Genomic DNA, 22917 nt, shown 5'->3' on the forward strand with positions numbered 1-22917 from the left:
CACTTTTCTCCCAGCAAATACACTGTTTCTAAGGAAATGGGAACACACTGAGGAGACACTTGTGGGAGCTACTGTGACTAAAACTGAGCTTCCCTACGCACAGGGAAGCAAGAGAATGCTGATTTCATCAAGCCCAGTTACATACTCAGAATCTGTACTACTGCGCAAATAGGCATGTCTCTGTAGGCAAAAAACTCATTTCTGACAAAGTTGCCCAAATGCATCTCAGAAGTGTGCAACTTGTTCCCTGAGTTAGAAAACGTCGAGAAACGTTCGTTTCTGCTAGCGCTGTGCTTCTACACATGTATTGGCTGAACGGTGAAAGCACACAGTAATGCACTTTTCTCCCAGCAAATACACTGTTTCTAAGGGAATGGGAACACACTGAGGAGACACTTGTGGGATTTACTGTGACTAAAACTGATCTTCCCTACACACAGGGAAGCAAGAAAAATGCTGATTTCATCAAGCCCAGTTACATACTCAGAATCTGTACTACTGCACAAATAGGCATGTCTCTGTACGCAAAAAACTCATTTTTGAGACAGATACCCAAATGCATCTCAGAAGTGTGCCACTTGTTCCCTGAGTTAGAAAACGTCGAGAAGCGGTCGTTTCATCTAGCGCTGTGCTTCTACACATGTATTTGCTGAACGGTGAAAGCGCACAGTAATGCACTTTTCTCCCAGCAAATACACTGTTTCTAAGGAAATGGGAACACACTAAGGAGACACTTGTGGGAGCTACTGTGACTAAAACTGAGCTTCCCTACGCACAGGGAAGCAAGAGAAATGCTGATTTCATCAAGCCCAGTTACCTACTCAGAATCTGTACTACTGCGCAAATAGGCATGTCTCTGTAGGCAAAAAACTCATTTCTGACAAAGTTGCCCAAATGCATCTCAGAAGTTTGCAATTGTTCCCTGAGTTGGAAAACATCGAGAAACGTTCGTTTCTGCTAGCACTGTGCTTCTACACATGTATTTGCTGAACGGTGAAAGCGCACAGTAATGCCCTTTTCTCCCAGCAAATACACTGTTTCTAAGGAACTGGGAACACACTGAGGAGACACTTGTGGGAGCTACTGTGACTAAAACTGAGCTTCCCTACGCTCTGGGAAGCAAGAGAAATGCTGATTTCATCAAGCCCAGTTACATACTCAGAATCTGTACTACTGCGCAAATAGGCATGTCTCTGTAGGCAAAAAACTCATTTCTGACAAAGTTGCCCAAAGGCATCTCAGAAGTGTGCATCTTGTTCCCTGATTTAGAAAACGTCGAGAAACGGTCATATCTTCTAATGCTGTGCTTCTACACATGTATTTGCTGAACGGTGAAAGCGCACAGTAATGCACTTTTCTCCCAGCAAATACACTGTTTCTAAGGAAATGGGAACACACTGAGGAGACACTTGTGGGAGCTACTGTAACTAAAACTGAGCTTCCCTACGCACAGAGAAGCAAGAGAAATTCTGATTTCATCAAGCCCAGTTACATACTCAGAATCTGTACTACTGCGCAAATAGGCATGAATCTGTAGGCAAAAAACTCATTTCTGTCAAAGTTGCCCAAATGCATCTCAGAAGTGTACAACCTGTTACCTGAGTTAGAAAACGTCGAGAAACGTTCGTTTCTGCTAGCGCTGTGCTTCTACACATGCATTTGCTGAACGATGAAAGCGCACAATAATGCACTTTTCTCCCAGCAAATACACTGTTTCTAAGGAAATGGGAACACACTGAGGAGACACTTGTGGGAGCTACTGTGACTAAAACTGAGCTTCCCTACGCACAGGGAAGCAAGAGAAATGCTGATTTCATCAAGCCCAGTTACATACTCAGAATCTGTACTACTGCGCAAATAGGCATGTCTCTGTAGGCAAAAAACTCATTTCTGACAAAGTTGCCCAAATGCATCTCAGAAGTGTGCAACTTGCTCCCTGAGTTAGAAAACGTTGAGAAACGGTCGTTTCTGCTAGCGCTGTGCTTCTACACATGTATTTGCTGAAATGTGAAAGTGCACAGTAATGCACTTTTCTCCCAGCAAATACACTGTTTCTAAGGAACTGGGAACACACTGAGGAGACACTTGTGGGAGCTACTGTGACTAAAACTGAGCTTCCCTACGCACAGGGAAGCAAGAGAAATGCTGATTTCATCAAGCCCAGTTACATACTCAGAATCTGTACTACTGCGCAAATAGGCATGTCTCTGTAGGCAAAAAACTCATTTCTGACAAAGTTGCCCAAATGCATCTCAGAAGTGTGCAACTTGTTCCCTGAGTTAGAAAACTTCGAGAAACATTCATTTCTGCTAGCGCTGTGCTTCTACACATGTATTTGCTGAACGGTGAAAGCGCACAGTAATGCACTTTTCTCCCAGCAAATACACTGTTTCTAAGGAACTGGGAACACACTGAGGAGACACTTGTGGGAGCTACTGTGACTAAAACTGAGCTTCCCTACGCACAGGGAAGCAAGAGAAATGCTGATTTCATCAAGCCCAGTTACATACTCAGAATCTGTACTACTGCGCAAATAGGCATGTCTCTGTAGGCAAAAAAATCATTTCTGACAAAGTTGCCCAAATGCATCTCAGAACTGTGCAACTTGCTCCCTGAGTTAGAAAACGTTGAGAAACGGTCGTTTCTGCTAGCGCTGTGCTTCTACACATGTATTTGCTGAACTGTGAAAGTGCAGAGTAATGCACTTTTCTCCCAGCAAATACACTGTTTCTAAACTGGGAACACACTGAGGAGACACTTGTGGGAGCTACTGTGACTAAAACTGAGCTTCCCTATACACAGGGAAGCAAGAGAAATGCTGATTTCATCAAGCCCAGTTACATACACAGAATCTGTACTACTGCGCAAATAGGCATGTCTCTGTAGGCAAAAAACTCATTTCTGACAATGTTGCCCAAATGCATCTCAGAAGTGTGCAAATTGTTCCCTGAGTTAGAAAACGTCGAGAAACGTTCGCTTCTGCTAGCGCTGTGCTTCTACACATGTATTTGCTAAACGGTGAAAGCGCACAGTAATGCACTTTTCTCCCAGCAAATACAGTGTTTCTAAGGAAATGGGAACACACTGAGGAGACACTTGTGGGAGCTACTGGGACTAAAACTGAGCTTCCCTACACACAGGGAAGCAAGAGAAATGCTGATTTCATCAAGCCCAGTTACATACTCAGAATCTGTACTACTGCGCAAATAGGCATGTCTCTGTAGGCAAAAAACTCATTTCTGACAAAGTTGCCCAAATGCATCTCAGAAGTGTGCAACTTGTTCCCTGAGTTAGAAAACGTCGAGAAACGGTCATATCTGCTAACGCTGTGCTTCTACACATGTATTTGCTGAACGGTGAAAGCGCACAGTAATGCACTTTTCTCCCAGCAAATACACTGTTTCTAAGGAAATGGGAACACACTGAGGAGAAACTTGTGGGAGCTACTGTGACTAAAACTGAGCTTCCCTACGCACAGGGAAGCAAGAGAAATGCTGATTTCATCAAGCCCAGTTACATACTCAGAATCTGTACTACTGCGCAAATAGGCATGAATCTGTAGGCAAAAAACTCATTTCTGACAAAGTTGCCCAAATGCATCTCAGAAGTGTGCAACTTGTTCGCTGATTTAGAAAACGTCGAGAAACGGTCATATCTTCTAACGCTGTGCTTCTACACATGTATATGCTGAACGGTGAAAGCGCACAGTAATGCACTTTTCTCCCAGCAAATACACTGTTTCTAAGGAACTGGAAACACACTGGAGACACTTGTGGGACCTACTGTGACTAAAACTGAGCTTCCCTACGCACAGGGAAGCAAGAGAAATGCTGATTTCATCAAGCCCAGTTACATACTCAGAATCTGTACTACTGCGCAAATAGGCATGTCTCTGTAGGCAAAAAATTCATTTCTGACAAAGTTGCCCAAATGCATCTCAGAAGTGTGCAACTTGTTTCCTGAGTTAGAAAATGTCGAGAAACGGTCGTTTCTGCTAGCGCTGTGCTTCTACACGTGTATTTGCTGAACGGTGAATGCTCACAGTAATGCACTTTTCTCCCAGCAAATACACTGTTTCTAAGGAACTGGGAACACACTGAGGAGACACTTGTGGGAGCTACTGTGACTAAAACTGAGCTTCCCTACGCACAGGGAAGCAAGAGAAATGCTGATTTCATCAAGCCCAGTTACATACTCAGAATCTGTACTACTGCGCAAATAGGCATGTCTCTGTAGGCAAAAAACTCATTTCTGACAAAGTTGCCCAAATGCATCTCAGAAGTGTGCGACATGTTCCCTGAGTTAGAAAACGTCGAGAAACGTTCGTTTCTGCTAGCGCTGTGCTTCTACACATGTATTTGCTGAACGGTGAAAGCGCACAGTAATGCACTTTTCTCCCAGCAAATACACTGTTTCTAAGGGAATGGGAACACACTGAGGAGACACTTGTGGGAGCTACTGTGACTAAAACTGATCTTCCCTACACACAGGGAAGCAAGAAAAATGCTGATTTCATCAAGCCCAGTTACATACTCAGAATCTGTACTACTGCGCAAATAGGCATGTCTCTGTATGCAAAAAACTCATTTTTGAGAAAGATACCCAAATGCATCTCAGAAGTGTGCCACTCGTTCCCTGAGTTAGAAAACGTCTAGTAGCGGTCGTTTCAGCTAGCGCTGTGCTTCTACACATGTATTTGCTGAACGGTGAAAGCGCACAGTAAAGCACTTTTCTCCCATCAAATACACTGTTTCTAAGGAAATGGGAACACACTAAGGAGAAACTTGTGGGAGCTACTGTGACTAAAACTGAGCTTCCCTACGCACAGGGAAGCAAGAGAAATGCTGATTTCATCAAGCCCAGTTACATACTCAGAATCTTTACTACTGCGCAAATAGGCATGTCTCTGTAGGCAAAAAACTCATTTCTGACAAAGTGCCCAAATGCATCTCAGAAGTGTGCAACTTGTTCCCTGAGTTAGAAAACATCGAGAAACGTTCGTTTCTGCTAGCGCTGTGCTTCTACACATGTATTTGCTGAACGGTGAAAGCGCACAGTAACGCACTTTTCTCCCAGCAAATACACTGTTTCTAAGGAACTGGGAACACACTGAGGAGACACTTGTGGGAGCTACTGTGACTAAAACTGAGCTTCCCTACGCACAGGGAAGCAAGAGAAATGCTGATTTCATCAAGCCCAGTTACATACTCAGAATCTGTACTACTGCGCAAATTGGCATGTCTCTGTAGGCAAAAAACTCATTTCTGACAAAGTTGCCCAAATGCATCTCAGAAGTGTGCAACTTGTTCCCTGAGTTAGAAAACATCGAGAAACGTTCGTTTCTGCTAGCGCAGTGCTTCTACACATGTATTTGCTGAACGGTGAAAGCGCACAGTAACGCACTTTTCTCCCAGCAAATACACTGTTTCGAAGGAAATGGGAACACACTGAGGAGACACTTGTGGGAGCTACTGTGACTAAAAGTGAGCTTCGCTACGCACAGGGAAGCAAGAGAAATGCTGATTTCATCAAGCCCAGTTACATACTCAGAATCTGTACTACTGCGCAAATAGGCATGTCTCTGTAGGCAAAAAACTCATTTCTGACAAAGTTGCCCAAATGCATCTCAGAAGTGTGCCACTTGTTCCCTGAGTTAGAAAACGTCGAGAAACGGTCGTTTCAGCCAGCGCTGTGCTTCTACACATGTATTTGCTGAACGGTGAAAGCGCACAGTAATGCACTTTTCTCCCAGCAAATACACTGTTTCTAAGGAACTGGGAACACACTGAGGAGACATTTGTGGGAGCTACTGTGACTAAAACTGAGCTTCCCTACGCACAGGGAAGCAAGAGAAATGCTGATTTCATCAAGCCCAGTTACATACTCAGAATCTGTACTACTGCGCAAATTGGCATGTCTCTGTAAGCAAAAAACTCATTTTTGAGATAGTTACACAAATGCACCTCAGAAGTGTGCAACTTATTCCCTGAGTTAGAAAACGTCGAGAAACGTTCGTTTCTGCTAGCGCTGTGCTTCTACACATGTATTTGCTGAACGGTGAAAGCGCACAGTAATGCACTTTTCTCCCAGCAAATACACTGTTTCTAAGGAACTGGGAAAACACTGAGGAGACACTTGTGGGAGCTACTGTGACTAAAACTGAGCTTCCCTACGCACAGGGAAGCAAGAGAAATGCTGATTTCATCAAGCCCAGTTACATACTCAGAATCTGTACTACTGCGCAAATAGGCATGTCTCTTTAGGCAAAAAACTCATTTCTGACAAAGTTGCCCAAATGCATCCCAGAAGTGTACAACTTGTTCCCTGAGTTAGAAAATGTCGAGAAACGTTCATTTCTGCTAGCGCTGTGCTTCTACACATGTATTTGCTGAACGGTGAAAGCGCACAGTAATGCACTTTTCTCCCAGCAAATACACTGTTTCTAAGGAAATGGGAACACACTGAGGAAACACTTGTGAGAGCTACTGTGACTAAAACTGAGCTTCCCTACGCACAGGGAAGCAAGAGAAATGCTGATTTCATCAAGCCCAGTTACATACTCAGAATCTCTACTACTGCGCAAATAGGCATGTCTCTGTAGGCAAAAAACTCATTTCTGACAAAGTTGCCCAAATGCATCTCAGAAGTGTGCAACTTGTTCCCTGATTTAGAAAACGTCGAGAAACGGTCATATCTTCTAACGCTGTGCTTCTACACATGTATTTGCTGAACAGTGAAAGCGCACAGTAATGCACTTTTCTCCCAGCAAACACACTGTTTCTAAGGAAATGGGAACACACTGAGGAGTCACTTGTGGGAGCTACTGTGACTAAAACTGAGCTTCCCTACGCACAGGGAAGCAAGAGAAATGCTGATTTCATCAAGCCCAGTTACATACTCAGAATCTGTACTACTGCGCAAATAGGCATGTCTCTGTAGGCAAAATACTCATTTCTGACAAAGTTGCCCAAATGCATCTCAGAAGTGTGCAACTTGCTCCCTGAGTTAGAAAACGTCGAGAAACGGTCGTTTCTGCTAGCGCTGTGCTTCTACACATGTATTTGCTGAACTGTGAAAGTGCACAGTAATGCACTTTTCTCCCAGCAAATACACTGTTTCTAAGGAAATGGGAACACACTGAGGAGACACTTGTGGGAGCTACTGTGACTAAAACTGAGCTTCCCTACGCACAGGGAAGCAAGAGAAATGCTGATTTCATCCAGCCCAGTTACATACTCAGAATCTCTACTACTGCGCAAATAGGCATGTCTCTGTAGGCAAAAAACTCATTTCTGACAAAGTTGCCCAAATGCATCTCAGAAGTGTGCAACTTGTTCCCTGAGTTAGAAAACGTCGAGAAACATTCATTTCTGCTAGCGCTGTGCTTCTACACATGTATTTGCTGAACGGTGAAAGCGCACAGTAATGCACTTTTCTCCCAGCAAATACACTGTTTCTAAGGAAATGGGAACACACTGAGGAGACACTTGTGGGAACTACTGTGACTAAAACTGAGCTTCCCTACGCACAGATAAGCAAGAGAAATGCTGATTTCATCAAGCCCAGTTACATACTCAGAATCTGTACTATTGCGCAAATAGGCATGTCTCTGTAGGCAAAAAACTCATTTCTGACAAAGTTGCCCAAATGCATCTCAGAAGTGTGCAACTTGTTCCCTGAGTTAGAAAACGTCGAGAAACGTTCGTTTCTGCTAGCGCTGTGCTTCTACACATGTATTTGCTGAACAGTGAAAGCGCACAGTAATGCACTTTTCTCCCAGCAAATACACTGTTCTAAGGAAATGGGAACACACTGAGGAGACACTTGTGGGAGCTACTGTGACTAAAACTGAGCTTCCCTACGCACAGGGAAGCAAGAGAATGCTGATTTCATCAAGCCCAGTTACCTACTCAGAATCTGTACTACTGCGCAAATAGGCATGTCTCTGTAGGCAAAAAACTCATTTCTGACAAAGTTGCCCAAATGCATCTCAGAAGTGTGCAACTTGTTCCCTGAGTTAGAAAACGTCGAGAAACGTTCGTTTCTGCTAGCGCTGTGCTTCTACACATGTATTTGCTGAACGGTGAAAGCACACAGTAATGCACTTTTCTCCCAGCAAATACACTGTTTCTAAGGAAATGGGAACACACTGAGGAGACACTTGTGGGAGCTACTGTGACTAAAATTGAGCTTCCCTACACACAGGGAAGCAAGAAAAATGCTGATTTCATCAAGCCCAGTTACATACTCAGAATCTGTACTACTGCGCAAATAGGCATGTCTCTGTACGCAAAAAACTCATTTTTGAGAAAGATACCCAAATGCATCTCAGAAGTGTGCCACTTGTTCCCTGAGTTAGAAAACGTCGAGAAGCGGTCGTTTCAGCTAGCGCTGTGCTTCTACACATGTATTTGCTGAACGGTGAAAGCGCACAGTAATGCAGTTTTCTCCCAGCAAATACACTGTTTCTAAGGAAATGGGAACACACTAAGGAGACACTTGTGGGAGCTACTGTGACTAAAACTGAGCTTCCCTACGCACAGGGAAGCAAGAGAAATGCTGATTTCATCAAGCCCAGTTACATACTCAGAATCTGTACTATTGCGCAAATAGGCATGTCTCTTTGGGCAAAAAACTCATTTCTGACAAAGTTGCCCAAATGCATCTCAGAAGTGTGAAACTTGTTCCCAGAGTTAGAAAACGTCGAGAAAGGGTCGTTTCTGCTAGCGCTGTGCTTCTACACATGTATTTGCTGAACGGTGAAAGCACAAAGTGATGCACTTTTCTCCCAGCAAATACACTGTTTCTAAGGAAATGGGAACACACTGAGGAGACACTTGTGGGAGCTACTGTGACTAAACTGAGCTTCCCTATGCACAGGGAAACAAGAGAAATGCTGATTTCATCAAGCCCAGTTACATACTCAGAATCTGTACTACTGCACAAATAGGCATGTCTCTGTAGGCAAAAAACTCATTTCTGACAAAGTTGCCCAAATGCATCTCAGAAGTGTGCAACTTGTTCCCTGAGTCAGAAAACGTCGAGAAACGTTCGTTTCTGCTAGCGCTGCGCTTCTACACATGTATTTGCTGAACGGTGAAAGCGCACAGTAATGCACTTTTCTCCCAGCAAATACACTGTTTCTAAGGAAATGGGAACACACTGAGGAGACACTTGTGAGAGCTACTGTGACTAAAACTGAGCTTCCCTACGCACAGGGAAGCAAGAGAAATGCTGATTTCATCAAGCCCAGTTACATACTCAGAATCTGTACTACTGCGCAAATAGGCATGTCTCTGTAGGCAAAAAACTCATTTCTGACAAAGTTGCCCAAATGCATCTCAGAAGTGTGCAACTTGTTCCCTGATTTAGAAAACGTCGAGAAACGGTCATATCTTCTAACGCTGTGCTTCTACACATGTATTTGCTGAACGGTGAAAGCGCACAGTAATGCACTTTTCTCCCAGCAAATACACTGTTTCTAAGGAACTGGGAACACACTGAGGAGACACTTGTGGGAGCTACTGTGACTAAAACTGAGCTTCCCTACGCACAGGGAAGCAAGAGAAATGCTGATTTCTTCCAGCCCAGTTACATACTCAGAATCTGTACTACTGCGCAAATAGGCATGTCTCTGTAGGCAAAAAACTCATTTCTGACAAAGTTGCCCAAATGCATCTCAGAAGTGTGCAACTTGTTCCCTGAGTTAGAAAACGTCGAGAAACATTCATTTCTGCTAGCGCTGTGCTTCTACACATGTATTTGCTGAACGGTGAATGCGCACAGTAATGCACTTTTCTCCCAGCAAATACACTGTTTCTAAGGAAATGGGAACACACTGAGGAGACACTTGTGCGAGCTACTGTGACTATAACTGAGCTTCCCTACGCACAGGGAAGCAAGAGAAATGCTGATTTCATCAAGCCCAGTTACAAACTCAGAATCTGTACTACTGCGCAAGTAGGCATGTCTCTTTAGGCAAAAAACTCATTTTTGACAAAGTTGCCCAAATGCATTTCAGAAGTGTGCAACTTGTTCCCTGAGTTAGAAAACGTCGAGAAACGGTCGTTTCTTCTAGCGCTGTGCTTCTACACATGTATTTGCTGAACGTTGAAAGCGCACAGTAATGCACTTTTCTCCCAGCAAATACACTTTTTCTAAGGAAATGGGAACATACTGAGGGGACACTTGTGGGACTTATTGTGACTAAAACTGAGCTTCCCTACGCACAGGGAAGCAAGAGAAATGCTGATTTCATCAAGCCCAGTTACATACTCAGAATCTGTACTACTGCGCAAATAGGCATGTCTCTTTAGGCAAAAATCTCATTTCTGACAAAGTTGCCCAAATGCATCTCAGAAGTGTGCAACTTGTTCGCTGAGTTAGAAAACGTTGAGAAACGGTCGTTTCTGCTAGTGCTGTGCTTCTACACATGTATTTGCTGAACGGTGAAATCACACAGTAATGCACTTTTCTCCCAGCAAATACACTGTTTCTAAGGAAATGGGAACACACTGAGGAGACATTTGTGGGATCTACTGTGACTAAAACTGAGCTTCCCTACGCACAGGGAAGCAAGAGAAATGCTGATTTCATCAAGCCCAGTTACATACTCAGAATCTGTACTACTGCGCAAATAGGCATGTCTCTTTAGGCAAAAAACTCATTTCTGACAAAGTTGCCCAAATGCATCTCAGAAGTGTGCAACTTGTTCCCTGAGTTAGAAAACGTCGAGAAACGTTCGTTTCTGCTAGCGCTGTGCTTCTACACATGTATTTGCTGAACGGTGAAAGCGCACAGTAATGCACTTTTCTCCCAGCAAATACACTGTTTCTAAGGAAATGGGAACACACTGAGGAGACACTTGTGGGAGCTACTGTGACTAAAACTGAGCTTCCCTACGCACAGGGAAGCAAGAGAAATGCTGATTTCATCAAGCCCAGTTACATACTCAGAATCTGTACTACTGGCAAATAGGCTTATCTCTTTAGGCAAAAAACTCATTTTTGACAAAGTTGCCCAAATGCATCTCAGAAGTGTGCAACTTGTTCCCTGAGTTAGAAAAGGTCGAGAAACGGTCGTTTCTGCTAGCGCTGTGCTTCTACACATGTATTTACTGAACGGTGAAAGCGCACAGTAATGCACTTTTCTCCCAGCAAATACACTGTTTCTAAGGAAATGGGAACACACTGAGGAGACATTTGTGGGAGCTACTGTGACTAAAACTGAGCTTCCCTACGCACAGGGAAGCAAGAGAAATGCTGATTTCATCAAGCCCAGTTACATACTCAGAATCTGTCCTACTGCGCAAATAGGCATGTCTCTTTAGGCAAAAAACTCATTTCTGACAAAGTTGCCCAAATGCATCTCAGAAGTGTGCAACTTGTTCCCTGAGTTAGAAACCGTCGAGAAACGGTCGTTTCTGCTAGCGCTGTGCTTCTACACATGTATTTGCTGAACGGTGAAAGCGCACAGTAATGCACTTTTCTCCCAGCAAATACACTGTTTCTAAGGAAATGGGAACACACTGAGGAGACACTTGTGGGAGCTACTGTGACTAAAAGTGAGCTTCCCTACGGACAGGGAAGCAAAAGAAATGCTGATTTCATCAAGCCCAGTTACATACTCAGAATCTGTACTACTGCGCAAATAGGCATGTCTCTTTAGGCAAAAAACTCATTTCTGACAAAGTTGCCCAAATGCATCTCAGAAGTGTGCAACTTGTTCCCTGAGTTAGAAAACGTTGAGAAACGGTCGTTTCTGCTAGTGCTGTGCTTCTACACATGTATTTGCTGAACGGTGAAATCACACAGTAATGCACTTTTCTCCCAGCAAATACACTGTTTCAAAGGAAATGGGAACACACTGAGGAGACACTTGTGGGAGCTACCGTGACTAAAACTGAGCTTCCCTACGCACAGGGAAGCAAGAGAAATGCTGATTTCATCCAGCCCAGTTACATACTCAGAATCTGTACTACTGCGCAAATAGGCATGTCTCTTTAGGCAAAAAACTCATTTCTGACAAAGTTGCCCAAATGCATCTCAGAAGTGTGCAACTTGTTCCCTGAGTTAGAAAACGTCGAGAAACGTTCGTTTCTGCTAGCGCTGTGCTTCTACACATGTATTTGCTGAACGGTGAAAGCACACAGTAATGCACTTTTCTCCCAGCAAATACAGTGTTTCTAAGGAAATGGGAACACACTGAGCAGACACTTGTGGGAGCTACAGTGACTAAAACTGAGCTTCCCTATGCACAGGGAAGCAAGAGAAATGCTGATTTCATCAAGCCCAGTTACATACTCAGAATCTGTACTACTGCGCAAATAGGCATGTCTCTTTAGGCAAAAAACTCATTTCTGACAAAATTGCCCAAATGCATCTCAGAAGTGTGCAACTTTTTCAGTGAGTTAGAAAACATCGAGAAAAGGTCGTTTCTGCTAGCGCTGTGCTTCTACACATGTATTTGCTGAACGTTGAAAGCGCACAGTAATGTACTTTTCTCCCAGGAAAAACACTGTTTCTAAGGAAATGGGAACACACTGAGGAGACACTTGTGGGAGCTACTGGGACTAAAACTGAGCTTCCCTACGCACAGGGAAGCAAGAGAAATGCTGATTTCATCAAGCCCAGTTACATACTCAGAATCTGTACTACTGCGCAAATAGGCATGTCTCTTTAAGCAAAAAACTCATTTCTGACAAAGTTGCCCAAATGCATCTCAGAAGTGTGCAACTTGTTCCCTGAGTTAGAAAACGTCGAGAAACGGTCGTTTCTGCTAGAGCTGTGCTTCTACACATGTATTTGCTGAACGGTGAAAGCGCACAGTAATGCACTTTTCTCCCAGCAAATACACTGTTTCTAAGGAAATGGGAACACACTGAGGAGACACTTGTGGGAGCTACAGTGACGAAAACTGAGCTTCCCTACGCACAGGGAAGCAAGAGAAATGCTGATTTCATCAAGCCCAGTTACATACTCAGAATCTCTACTACTTCGCAAATAGGCATGTCTCTGTAGGCAAAAAACTCATTTCTGACAATGTTGCCCAAATGCATCTTAGAAGTGTGCAACTTGTTCCCTGAGTTAGAAAAAGTCGAGAAATGGTCGTTTCTGCTAGCGCTGTGCTTCTACACATGTATTTGCTGAACGGTGAAAGCGCACAGTAATGCACTTTTCTCCCAGCAAATACACTGTTTCTAAGGAAATGGGAACACACTGAGGAGACACTTGTGGGAGCTACTGTGACTAAAACTGAGCTTCCCTACGCACAGGGAAGCAAGAGAAATGCTGATTTCATCAAGCCCTGTTACATACTCAGAATCTGTACTACTGCGCAAATAGGCATGTCTCTTTAGGCAAAAAACTCATTTTTGACAAAGTTGCCCAAATGCATTTCAGAAGTGTGCAACTTGTTCCCTGAGTTAGAAAACGTCGAGAAACGGTCGTTTCTTCTAGCGCTGTCCTTCTACACATGTATTTGCTGAACGTTGAAAGCGCACAGTAATGCACTTTTCTCCCAGCAAATACACTTTTTCTAAGGAAATGGGAACATACTGAGGGGACACTTGTGGGAGCTACTGTGACTAAAACTGAGCTTCCCTACGCACAGGGAAGCAAGAGAAATGCTGATTTCATCAAGCCCAGTTACATACTCAGAATCTGTACTACTGCGCAAATAGACATGTCTCTTTAGGCAAAAATCTCATTTCTGACAAAGTTGCCCAAATGCATCTCAGAAGTGTGCAACTTGTTCGCTGAGTTAGAAAACGTCGAGAAACGGTCGTTTCTGCTAGCGCTGTGCTTCTACACATGTATTTGCTGAACGGTGAAATCACACAGTAATGCACTTTTCTCCCAGCAAATACACTTTGTCTAAGGAAATGGGAACACACTGAGGAGACACTTGTGGGAGCTACTGTGACTAAAACTGAGCTTCCCTACGCACAGGGAGGCAACAGAAATGCTGATTTCATCAAGCCCAGTTACATACTCAGAATCTGTACTACTGCGCAAATAGGCATGTCTCTTTAGGCAAAAAACTCATTTCTGACAAAGTTGCCCAAATGCATCTCAGAAGTGTGCAACTTGTTCCCTGAGTTAGAAAACGTCGAGAAACGGTCGTTTCTGCGAGCGCTGTGCTTCTACACATGTATTTGCTGAACGGTGAAAGCGCACAGTAATGCACTTTTCTCCCAGCAAATACACTGTTTCTAAGGAAATGGGAACACACTGAGGAGACACTTGTGGGAGCTACTGTGACTAAAACTGAGCTTCCCTACGCACAGGGAAGCAAGAGAAATGCTGATTTCATCAAGCCCAGTTACATACTCAGAATCTGTCCTACTGCGCAAATAGGCATGTCTCTTTAGGCAAAAAACTCATTTCTGACAAAGTTGCCCAAATGCATCTCAGAAGTGTGCATCTTGTTCCCTGAGTTAGAAAACGTCGAGAAACGGTCGTTTCTGCTAGCGCTGTGCTTCTACACATGTATTTGCTGAACGGTGAAAGCGCACAGTAATGCACTTTTCTCCCAGCAAATACTCTTTTTCTAAGGAAATGGGAACACACTGAGGAGACACTTGTGGGAGCTACTGTGACTAAAAGTGAGCTTCCCTACGCACAGGGAAGCAAAAGAAATGCTGATTTCATCAAGCCCAGTTACATACTCAGAATCTGTACTACTGCGCAAATAGGCATGTCTCTTTAGGCAAAAAACTCATTTCTGACAAAGTTGCCCAAATGCATCTCAGAAGTGTGCATCTTGTTCCCTGAGTTAGAAAACGTTGAGAAATGGTCGTTTCTGCTAGCCTGTGCTTCTACACATGTATTTGCTGAACGGTGAAAGCGCACAGTAATGCACTTTTCTCCCAGCAAATACACTGTTTCTAAGGAAATGGGAACACACTGAGGAGACACTTGTGGGAGCTACCGTGACTAAAACTGAGCTTCCCTACGCACAGGGAAGCAAGAGAAATGCTGATTTCATCCAGCCCAGTTACATACTCAGAATCTGTACTACTGCGCAAATAGGCATGTCTCTTTAGGCAAAAAACTCATTTCTGACAAAGTTGCCCAAATGCATCTCAGAAGTGTGCAACTTGTTCCCTGAGTTAGAAAACGTCGAGAAACGGTCTTTTCTGCTAGCGCTGTGCTTCTACACATGTATTCGCTGAACGGTGAAAGCACACAGTAATGCACTTTTCTCCCAGCAAATACAGTGTTTCTAAGGAAATGGGAACACACTGAGGAGACACTTGTGGGAGCTACTGTGACTAAAACTGAGCTTCCCTACACACAGGGAAGCAAGAGAAATGCTGATTTCATCAAGCCCAGTTACATACTCAGAATCTGTACTACTGCGCAAATAGGCATGTCTCTTTAGGCAAAAAACTCATTTCTGACAAAATTGCCCAAATGCATCTCAGAAGTGTGCATCTTTTTCCGTGAGTTAGAAAACATCGAGAAAAGGTCATTTCTGCTAGCGCTGTGCTTCTACACATGTATTTGCTGAACGCTGAAAGCGCACAGTAATGCACTTTTATCCCAGGAAAAACACTGTTTCTAAGGAAATGGGAACACACTGAGGAGACACTTGTGGGAGCTACTGTGACTAAAACTGAGCTTCCCTACGCACAGGGAAGCAAGAGAAATGCTGATTTCATCATGCACAGTTACATACTCAGAATCTGTACTACTGCCAAATAGGCATGTCTCTTTAGGCAAAAAACTCATTTCTGACAATGTTGCCCAAATGCATCTTAGAAGTGTGCAACTTGTTCCCTGAGTTAGAAAACGTCGAGAAACGGTTGTTTCTGCTAGCGCTGTGCTTCTACACATGTATTTGCTGAACGGTGAAAGCGCACAGTAATGCACTTTTCTCCCAGCAAATACACTGTTTCTAAGGAAATGGGAACACACTGAGGAGACACTTGTGGGAGCTACTGTGACTAAAACTGAGCTTCCCTACGCACAGGGAAGCAAGAGAAATGCTGATTTCATCAAGCTCTGTTACATACTCAGAATCTGTACTACTGCGCAAATAGGCATGTCTCTTTAGGCAAAAAACTCATTTTTGACAAAGTTGCCCAAATGCATTTCAGAAGTGTGCAACTTGTTCCCTGAGTTAGAAAACGTCGAGAAACGGTCGTTTCTGCTAGCGCTGCGCTTCTACACATGTATTTGCTGAACGTTGAAAGCGCAGAGTAATGCACTTTTCTCCCAGCAAATACACTTTTTCTAAGGAAATGGGAACATACTGAGGGGACACTTGTGGGAGCTACTGTGACTAAAACTGAGCTTCCCTACGCACAGGGAAGCAAGAGAAATGCTGATTTCATCAAGCCCAGTTACATACTCAGAATCTGTACTACTGCGCAAATAGGCATGTCTCTTTAGGCAAAAAACTCATTTCTGACAAAGTTGCCCAAATGCATCTCAGAAGTGTGCAACTTGTTCCCTGAGTTAGAAAACGTTCAGAAACGGTCGTTTCTGCTAGTGCTGTGCTTCTACACATGTATTTGCTGAACGGTGAAATCACACAGTAATGCACTTTTCACCCAGCAAATACACTTTTTCTAAGGAAATGGGAACACACTGAGGAGACACTTGTGGGAGCTACTGTGACTAAAACTGAGCTTCCCTACGCACAGGGAGGCAAAAGAAATTCTGATTTCATCAAGCCCAGTTACATACTCAGAATCTGTACTACTGCGCAAATAGGCATGTCTCTTTAGGCAAAAAACTCATTTCTGACAAAGTTGCCCAAATGCATCTCAGAAGTGTGCATCTTGTTCCCTGAGTTAGAAAACGTCGAGAAACGGTCGTTTCTGCGAGCGCTGTGCTTCTACACATGTATTTGCTGAACGGTGAAAGCGCACAGTAATGCACTTTTCTCCCAGCAAATACACTGTTTCTAAGGAAATGGGAACACACTGAGGAGACACTTGTGGGAGCTACTGTGACTAAAACTGAGCTTCCCTACGCACAGGGAAGCAAGAGAAATGCTGATTTCATCAAGCCCAGTTACATACTCAGAATCTGTACTACTGCGCAAATAGGCATGTCTCTTTAGGCAAAAAACTCATTTTTGACAAAGTTGCCCAAATGCATCTCAGAAGTGTGCAACTTGTTCCCTGAGTTAGAAAACGTCGAGAAACGGTCGTTTCTGCTAGCGCTGTGCTTCAACATATGTATTTGCTGAACGGTGAAAGCGCACAGTAATGCACTTTTCTCCCAGCAAATACACTGTTTCTAAGGAAATGGTAACACACTGAGGAGACACTTGTGGGAGCTACAGTGACGAAAACTGAGCTTCCCTACGCACAGGGAAGCAAGAGAAATGCTGATTTCATCAAGCCCAGTTACATACTCAGAATCTGTACTACTGCCAAATAGGCATGTCTCTGTAGGCAAAAAACTCATTTCTGACAATGTTGCCCAAATGCATCTTAGAAGTGTGAAACTTGTTCCCTGCGTTAGAAAACGTCGAGAAACGGTTGTTTCTGCTAGCGCTGTGCTTCTACACATGTATTTGCTGAACGGTGAAAGCGCACAGTAATGCACTTTTCTCCCAGCAAATACACTGTTTCTAAGGAAATGGGAACACACTGAGGAGACACTTGTGGGAGCTACTGTGACTAAAACTGAGCTTCCCTACGCACAGGGAAGCAAGAGAAATGCTGATTTCATCAAGCCCTGTTACATACTCAGAATCTGTACTACTGCGCAAATAGGCATGTCTCTTTAGGCAAAAAACTCATTTTTGACAAAGTTGCCCAAATGCATCTCAGAAGTGTGCAACTTGTTCCCTGAGTTAGAAAACGTCGAGAAACGGTCGTTTCTGCTAGCGCTGCGCTTCTACACATGTATTTGCTGAACGTTGAATGCGCACAGTAATGCACTTTTCTCCCAGCAAATACACTTTTTCTAAGGAAATGGGAACATACTGAGGGGACACTTGTGGGAGCTACTGTGACTAAAACTGAGCTTCCCTACGCACAGGGAAGCAAGAGAAATGCTGATTTCATCAAGCCCAGTTACATACTCAGAATCTGTACTACTGCGCAAATAGGCATGTCTCTTTAGGCAAAAAACTCATTTCTGACAAAGTTGCCCAAATGCATCTCAGAAGTGTGCAACTTGTTCCCTGAGTTAGAAAACGTTGAGAAACGGTCGTTTCTGCTAGTGCTGTGCTTCTACACATGTATTTGCTGAACGGTGAAAGCGCACAGTAATGCACTTTTCTCCCAGCAAATACACTGTTTCTAAGGAAATGGGAACACACTGAGGAGACACTTGTGGGAGCTACTGTGACTAAAACTGAGCTTCCCTACGCACAGGGAGGCAAAAGAAATGCTGATTTCATCAAGCCCAGTTACATACTCAGAATCTGTCCTACTGCGCCAATAGGCTTGTCTCTTTAGGCAAAAAACTCATTTCTGACAAAGTTGCCCAAATGCATCTCAGAAGTGTGCAACTTGTTCCCTGAGTTAGAAAACGTCGAGAAACGGTCATTTCTGCTAGCGCTGTGCTTCTACACATGTATTTGCTGAACGGTGAAAGCGCACAGTAATGCACTTGTCTCCCAGCAAATACACTGTTTCTAAGGAAATGGGAACACACTGAGGAGACACTTGTGGGAGCTACTGTGACTAAAACTGAGCTTCCCTACGCACAGGGAAGCAAGAGAAATGCTGATTTCATCAAGCCCAGTTACATACTCAGAATCTGTACTACTGCGCAAATAGGCATGTCTCTTTAGGCAAAAAACTCATTTCTGACAAAGTTGCCCAAATGCATCTCAGAAGTGTGCAACTTGTTCCCTGAGTTAGAAAACGTCGAGAAACGTTCGTTTCTGCTAGCGCTGTGCTTCTACACATGTATTTGCTGAATGGTGAAAGTCCACAGTAATGCACTTTTCTCCCAGCAAATACATTGTTTCTAAGGAAATGGGAACACACTGAGGAGACACTTGTGGGAGCTACTGTGACTAAAACTGAGCTTCCCTACACACAGGGAAGCAAGAGAAATGCTGATTTCATCCAGCCCAGTTACATACTCAGAATCTGTACTACTGCACAAATAGGCATGTCTCTGTAGGCAAAAAACTCATTTCTGACAACGTTGCCCTAATGCATCTCAGAAGTGTGCAACTTTTTCCCTGAGTTAGAAAAAGTCGAGAAACGGTCGTTTCTGCTAGCGCTGTGCTTCTACACATGTATTTGCTGAACGGTGAAAGCGCACAGTAATGCACTTTTCTCCCAGCAAATACACTGTTTCTAAGGAAATGGGAAAACACTGAGGAGACACTTGTGGGAGCTACTGTGACTAAAACTGAGCTTTCCTACGCACAGGGAAGCAAGAGAAATGCTGATTTCATCAAGCCCAGTTACATACTCAGAATCTGTACTACTGCGCAAATAGGCATGTCTCTGTAGGCAAAAAACTCATTTCTGACAAAGTTGCCCAAATGCATCTCAGATGTGTGCAACTTGTTCCCTGAGTTAGAAAACGTCGAGAAACGTTCGTTTCTGCTAGCGCTGTGCTTCTACACATGTATTTGCTGAACGGTGAAAGCGCACAGTAATGCACTTTTCTCCCAGCAAATACACTGTTTCTAAGGAAATGGGAACACACTGAGGAGACACTTGTGGGAGCTACTGTGACTAAAACTGAGCTTCCCTACGCACAGGGAAGCAAGAGAAATGCTGATTTCATCAAGCCCATGTACATAATCAGAATCTGTACTACTGTGCAAATAGGCATGTCTCTGTAGGCAAAAAACTCATTTCTGACAATGTTGCCCAAATGCATCTCAGAAGTGTGCAACTTGTTCCCTGAGTTAGAAAACGTCGAGAAACGTTCGTTTCTGCTAGCGCTGTGCTTCTACACATGTATTTGCTGAACGGTGAAAGCGCACAGTAATGCACTTTTCTCCCAGCAAATACACTGTTTCTAAGGAAATGGGAACACACTGAGGAGACACTTGTGGGAGCTACTGTGACTAAAACTGAGCTTCCCTAAGCACAGGGAAGCAAGAGAAATGCTGATTTCATCAAGCCCAGTTACATACTCAGAATCTGTACTACTGCGCAAATAGGCATGTCTCTGTAGGCAAAAAACTCATTTCTGACAAAGTTGCCCAAATGCATCTCAGAAGTGTGCAACTTGTTCCCTGAGTTAGAAAACGTCGAGAAACGTTCGTTTCTGCTAGCGTTGTGCTTCTACACATGTATTTGCTGAACGGTGAAAGCGCACAGTAATGCACTTTTCTCCCAGCAAATACACTGTTTCTAAGGAAATGGGAACACACTGAGGAGACACTTGTGGGAGCTACTGTGACTAAAACTGAGCTTCCCTACGCACAGGGAAGCAAGAGAAATGCTGATTTCATCAAGCCCAGTTACATACTCAGAATCTGTACTACTGCGCAAATAGGCATGTCTCTTTAGGCAAAAAACTCATTTCTGACAAAGTTGCCCAAATGCATCTCAGAAGTGTGCAACTTGTTCCCGGAGTTAGAAAACGTCGAGAAACGGTCGTTTCTGCTAGCGATGTGCTTCTACACATGTATTTGCTGAACGGTGAAAGCGCACAGTAATGCACTTTTCTCCCAGCAAATACACTGTTTCTAAGGAAATGGGAACACACTGAGGAGACACTTGTGCGAGCTACTGTGACTAAAACTGAGCTTCCCTACGCACAGGGAAGCAAGAGAAATGCTGATTTCATCAAGCCCATGTACATAATCAGAATCTGTACTACTATGCAAATAGGCATGTCTCTGTAGGCAAAAAACTCATTTCTGACAAAGTTGCCCAAATGCATCTCAGAAGTGTGCAACTAGTTCCCTGAGTTACAAAACGTCGAGAAACGTTCGTTTCTGCTAGTGCTGTGCTTCTACACATGTATTTGCTGAACGGTGAAAGCGCACAGTAATGTACTTTTCTCCCAGCAAATACACTGTTTCTAAGGAAATGGGAACACACTGAGGAGACACTTGTGGGAGCTACTGTGACTAAAACTGAGCTTCCCTACGCACAGGGAAGCAAGAAAAATGCTGATTTCATCAAGCCCAGTTACATACTCAGAATCTGTACTACTGCGCAAATAGGCATGTCTCTTTAGGCAAAAAACTCATTTCGGACAAAGTTGCCAAATGCATCTCAGAAGTGTGCAACTTGTTCCCGGAGTTAGAAAACGTCGAGAAACGGTCGTTTCTGCTAGCGATGTGCTTCTACACATGTATTTGCTGAACGGTGAAAGCGCACAGTAATGCACTTTTCTCCCAGCAAATACACTGTTTCTAAGGAAATGGGAACACACTGAGGAGACACTTCTGGGAGCTACTGTGACTAAAACTGAGCTTCCCTATGCACAGGGAATCAAGAGAAATGCTGATTTCATCAAGCCCAGTTACATACTCAGAATCTGTACTACTGCGCAAATAGGCATGTCTCTGTAGGCAAAAAACTCATTTCTGACATAGTTGCCCAAATGCATCTCAGAAGTGTGCAACTTGTTTCCTGAGTTAGAAAACGTCTAGAAACGTTCGTTTCTGCTAGCGCTGTGCTTCTACACATGTATTTGCTGAACGGTGAAAGCGCACAGTAATGCACTTTTCTCCCAGCAAATACACTGTTTCTAAGGAAATGGGAACACACTGAGGAGACACTTGTGGGAGCTACTGTGACTAAAACTGAGCTTCCCTAAGCACAGGGAAGCAAGAGAAATGCTGATTTCATCAAGCCCAGTTACATACTCAGAATCTGTACTACTGCGCAAATAGGCATGTCTCTGTAGGCAAAAAACTCATTTCTGACAAAGTTGCCCAAATGCATCTCAGAAGTGTGCAACTTGTTCCCTGAGTTAGAAAACGTCGAGAAACGGTCGTTTCTGCTAGCGTTGTGCTTCTACACATGTATTTGCTGAACGGTGAAAGCGCACAGTAATGCACTTTTCTCCCAGCAAATACACTGTTTCTAAGGAAATGGGAACACACTGAGGAGACACTTGTGGGAGCTACTGTGACTAAAACTGAGCTTCCCTACGCACAGGGAAGCAAGAGAAATGCTGATTTCATCAAGCCCAGTTACATACTCAGAATCTGTACTACTGCGCAAATAGGCATGTCTATGTAGACAAAAAACTCATTTCTGACAAAGTTGCCCAAATGCATCTCAGAAGTGTGCAACTTGTTCCCTGAGTTAGAAAACGTCGAGAAACCTTCGTTTCTGCTAGCGCTGTGCTTCTACACATGTATTTGCTGAACGGTGAAAGCGCACAGTAATGCACTTTTCTCCCAGCAAATACACTGTTTCTAAGGAAATGGGAACACACTGAGGAGACACTTGTGGGAGCTACTGTGACTAAAACTGAGCTTCGCTACGCACAGGGAAGCAAGAGAAAGGCTGATTTCATCAAGCCCAGTTACATACTCAGAATCTGTACTACTGCGCAAATAGGCATGTCTCTGTAGGCAAAAAACTCATTTCTGACAACGTTGCCCTAATGCATCTCAGAAGTGTGCAACTTTTTCCCTGAGTTAGAAAAAGTCGAGAAACGGTCGTTTCTGCTAGCGCTGTGCTTCTACACATGTATTTGCTGAACGGTGAAAGCGCACAGTAATGCACTTTTCTCCCAGCAAATACACTGTTTCTAAGGAAATGGGAAAACACTGAGGAGACACATGTGGGAGCTACTGTGACTAAAACTGAGCTTTCCTACGCACAGGGAAGCAAGAGAAATGCTGATTTCATCAAGCCCAGTTACATACTCAGAATCTGTACTACTGCCCAAATAGGCATGTCTCTGTAGGCAAAAAACTCATTTCTGACAAAGTTGCCCAAATGCATCTCAGAAGTGTGCAACTTGTTCCCGGAGTTAGAAAACGTCGAGAAACGGTCGTTTCTGCTAG

Source organism: Acomys minous (genome assembly GCF_964271855.1).
Source record: "Acomys minous genome assembly, contig: scaffold_24, whole genome shotgun sequence".
Lineage (NCBI taxonomy): Eukaryota > Metazoa > Chordata > Mammalia > Rodentia > Muridae > Acomys > Acomys minous.